This window comes from Pinus tabuliformis, chromosome 2_1 (assembly GCF_031772625.1).
Source record: "Pinus tabuliformis cultivar Carrire ecotype Pingquan chromosome 2_1, CPIR1, whole genome shotgun sequence".
Lineage (NCBI taxonomy): Eukaryota > Viridiplantae > Streptophyta > Pinopsida > Pinales > Pinaceae > Pinus > Pinus tabuliformis.
In genome coordinates this window covers 98,817,871-98,822,711 of record NC_142299.1, presented here as the reverse complement: position 1 = coordinate 98,822,711, position 4,841 = coordinate 98,817,871, and the positions used below count along the sequence as shown (strand labels likewise).

Here is a 4,841-nt window from a genome sequence, read left to right as displayed (position 1 = left end):
TACTTCAAGAAGTTATCAATTTTTCCCTTCTTTTTTTTTGTAAGAGATCAGCTACCTAGTTACACTTCCTCGGCAATGGCGCCAAAATGTTTAGTCAATTTATTATGTCCTAAATTGCTACATTAATTATCAATCCGGGAGTCGTAAACTGATGAAGTGTGGCGCACTATATGTGCAAGACGACCTCTTTCTTACTTTTTATTGTTTTCAATTTTATCTTGTTTTTGGGGGTTTTATCTTGGTTTGTCTCTTGATGCAAATGGAAATCCTATTCCCAAGTTTTAAGAATACTTTAGAAGGCAAGTATGGGTATAGATTTTAAGGGAATTATGTCCTTTATGATGACTTCTAGAACTTAGCACTTCATAGGATCTCAAAACATGCTAATGATGAGATTAATACTTGAACAAGAATGTAAATGTGCAGCTATTTGAATCAAACAAGTGATGAACTACTGATAATGAAATATCTATCTCTACTGCTCATCTAAATACAGAAATAAAAGTTAAGCTATTGCACTCAAACAAATCAAAAACTACAAACTAATAAAAGTAAAACCAATTCACTTCATTTATAGTCCAATAGCTCGCCAAGTAGCTTTTCGGGGTTAAGCCATGGCTTTGGAGATAACGTCAATAACATGAGGAATTGATATCTAAATTATCTACTTGCAAATGAAAATAAAATCAAGTCTCTTCACTTATAGTCCGATAGCTTGCCAAGTAGCTTTTCCGGGTTAAGCCATGGCTCTAGAGATAACGTCAATAACATGAAGAATCAAATCACTTCACTCAAAATCCGATAGCTCGCCAAGTAGTTTTTCGGGGTTAAGCCATGGCTCTAGAGATAACGTTAAATGACATGAAGAATTTGATATCTAAACTAACTATCAACAAAAAATGAATAACACTGAAATCAAAGCATAACTGAAATTGAAAGCTAAGAAAAACAAAGTCAACAAAGAGGAAAAATCTCATGTCACTATTTACTACAAAAATTGTATGAAAATGCTTGGGCCTATCCTAACCTGAAACACACTGATCAGTGTTAAAAAATATATACAACACTTGGAAAATCATGTACAGGAATGAAACATTAACACCATAACTGAAATGTGAAATATACACAAGTGAACAAACTACGAAATATCTACAGTGGAAATAAAACACTAGCATATGAAAACTTTACAGAAATAAAAGAATGAAACCTTAGCTAGCAGAGGCCCTCTTCACGGCCTTGGTTAACACGCTGTCTGTCCGAGATTATGCTCGCATAGTCATATAAAATAGAGTCTTATTATATTTCAAAATAGAGGAAGGATACTCTCGTTATCACATCAAGACTAGTGTCATGGCATAGGTCATAAACTTAACAGCAAGATTGCATCAAAAAAACTAGCTACATGCATTTGCAAACGCATTATTTATAAGGGAAACTACATAACTGTTTTTCCTATGGAACTCCTTCAGCAGAAGACACGTAAAAAGACAACATCCATGAGCTTAGCGTGTTGGTTGCCATGATCATTCAATCTACCAAAAGGTGGCTATTGGATTTGTTTCATGGAGGTAGTCTACAACTGTCAAAATGAATCCACTGATCTAGGAATGGTCTCGGACCCTTTTACGTGCTGAAACAGAGACCTGTTTGCCGTAGGACTCCTCATTTGACCATCGTTTGACCACGACTTTCCTCTACGAGTCTGGCTAAACCAATAGGACCTGGTCCATGTCCAGATCATTTCTAACTTGCCCACGTGCATTGTTTTGCTTACTAACACCTGAATCCTAGAGATCAACAAAAACAGCTGCGGAAAGTGGCTGCATTCCGCAGCTGTTGAGCAAAATCTAAGTCAAATAGCAAACACAAAAACATAGTTAGAAAACCACTTAAATTCACTCTCAGAATCAATATGTAACGATTTTTGATGGGTTGTGAGGCACCAGTGAGGGGAAAAAGTCTAGAAAAGTGTGTAGAAGAGATGTAGTTTCAGGGCTCAATAGGGAGGGCTAATCAAGCTACCCTTGCTGAAGAAATATTTCAGAGAGCCAAGTCTACGATAGGAAATTGTGTTCATGTGTACAATGCAATGATGGGAGTCTATGCTAGACATGGTGGTAGAGAAAAAGTGGAGGAATTGCTTCAGCTGATGCAGTCCAGGGGTTGCAAACTGGACCTTGTGACTTTCAATATTTTGATTAACTCCCGCACCAAGGCCAGTCATATGGAGAATCACTCTAGGATTAGACTACTTGGTGAAGTGTGTAAGGCTGGATTGAGGCCTGATGCTATTACTTACAATACATTGATCACTGCCTGTGCGGCGAGCAACAATTCAACTGAGGCAACAAATGTTTTTAGGGATATGGAGCGATTTGGTTGTGAGCCAGATCTCTGGACTTATAATGTCATGATTCCAGTTTATGGGTGATCTGGAATGGATGAAGAGGCAGAAAAGCTATTTTGTACATTGCAAGCCAGAGGATTTTTACCAGATGTTGTTACCTACAATGCTCTACTGTACTCATTTGCAAAGAATGGGAAGGTGGAAAAAGTTGATAAAGTTCATAGAAAAATGACATCTACTGGATTTAGAATAGATGAAATCACCTACAATATTATGATTCACATGTATGGAAAGCAAGGAATGCATGAGGAGGCATTCCTGTTGCACAAGGAAATGAAGGAATCAGGGTGTCGTTCAGATGCAGTGACATTTACAATTTTGATTGATTTTCTTGGGAAAGCTGGCTTGATAGCAGAAGTAGTGAAAGTCTTTTTTTTTTTTTTTACATGGGTTTGGTGGAAACCAGGTATTCCAACATTGTGTCTGAGCTTTAGCATAACATCATGATATCATGTCTTATGCAGACAACTTCAGGAATTTCTCTGGCAGGCTGCCTCATAATAGTTCTTCGGGTAACTATTCGACATTAGCCAATGAGGTTCCCGGAGCTCCTCAGTCTCTTATCATTTATGCCTTCCCAAAGTACAAATTCAACGCATAATTCTTTCTCTGGAGGGATTGGAACTGATGCCAGTGAATCTCTTCTGTATGAAGAGCTACGGCATGCATGTGTTGGCCCACTTGTTACTATGCCTCGTGTAGGGGAGATAGCTTTTTACTTTCCTCAAGGCCATATAGAGTAGGTTGAAGCATCAACAAACCAAGGGGTTGATCAACATATGCCACTGTATAATCTACCTTCTAAGATTCTTTGTCATGTGATCAATGTGCAATTTCGAGAAGAACCTGAGATAGATGAAGTATTTGTGCAGATCACTCTATTGCCAGAGGGAAATGTACTTCCTTATTTCATTTTCTGGAATGTTATCCTATAATGTGCAGGATTTACTGATGAGAAGTGTAGATGTTTTGACCTTTGGTTCGATATTGCAGCAAAATGAGTCATCTCATGACTCAGGGGCAGCCCCTCCTCAGCCTCGACATGAGTCAGCAACCTCCTTCGCAAGAGCTGGTAGCTAGAGATTTGCATGGAATGGAATGGTGATTCCACCATATATTTAGAGGCCAACCACGGAGGCATTTACTAACCACTGGGTGGAGTGTTTTTGTCAGCTCAAAGAGGCTGGTAGCAGGAGATGCTTTCATATTCTTGAGGGGTGAAAGTGGAGAACTGCGTGTTGGAGTTAGGTGTGCTATGCGTCAGCAGACTAACATGCCATCATCAGTTTTATCTAGTCACAACATGCATCTTGGTGTCATTGCAACTGCATCACATGCTATTTCAACTCAGACTATTTTTACCGTTTATTACAAACCTAGGTATGTTGTCTGAAAATTAGATGTGATTCTGTTTTATTACCACAGTTGTCATCCTTGGGCACTTGCTAACAAGGGTGTGTGGAGTATTAATCTATTTAAATGCCATTCATAGTTCAGAGGTATAATTATTCTAGATATTTTTTAAACAATTTGGTGAAAATTGATCTGGAAAATGTTTGATGTTGTCATGAGATAATAAGAGGATAGATGTGCCATGCTTTTAAGAGCTGATGAGTTCATATTACCAAATACTGAACCTGATGGGTATTTTCTCTTATCAGAAATAATATATGGTTCTAGTCCTTGCTTTTGTCGAGTTTGATGTGCTTAATATGAGCATCTTGCAGACTTAACGAGAAGATATTGTTTATGACTATATTCTGTTGCCATATTTTTTATTTGGCTTGTCTGCAAGATAGTAATGGCTCTCTTTTGCAGGACAAGTCCGTCAGAGTTTATCATTCCTTATGATAAATACATGGAGGTAGTGAATAGTAGTCTCTCTGTTGGCATGAGGTTCAAGATGCGTTTTGAAGGAGAAGAGTCTCTTGAGCAGAGGTTTACTGGTACAATTATTGGCATGGGTGAGGTTGATAATGTGAGATGGCCAGATTCAAAGTGGAGATCACTTAAGGTCCAGTGGGATGAAACATCAGTGGTCCCTCGACCAGAGAGGGTTTCACCATGGGAAATTGAGACGTTTGTAGCTTCATCTGCAGCACTTAATCCTTTGCCAGCACCAAGGACTAAGAAGCCTCGACCCAATTTGGTGTCCTCATCTCAGGAATTAATGATACATGGATCAGTAGACTACAGCAATGGGGCTGAGGTTGGCCACAAATTTTAGTATGCTGAAGCAAGTGCATAGGGCCTATAAAGTCCCGAAGAGTTGAAACCTGGCTCCGATACCACGTGTGAGGCTCCATCCTAGGGTCCTCTAACAAAACTAAATTTCTCTAATTTAAATACAATAAAATGGGAAATAACTTATTTCTAACTAAACATTTAATCGACGATAATTTACCATTAAAATTTATTCCCCACAATTAAATAA

General features: G+C 38.4%; 1 pseudogene; it reads left to right on the top strand.

The window, feature by feature from the left end:
• The first annotated feature begins 2,940 nt into the window (after window positions 1-2,940).
• LOC149198970 (auxin response factor 2B pseudogene) lies at window positions 2,941-4,634 on the top strand (annotated as a pseudogene).
• Window positions 4,635-4,841: the final 207 nt, after the last annotated feature.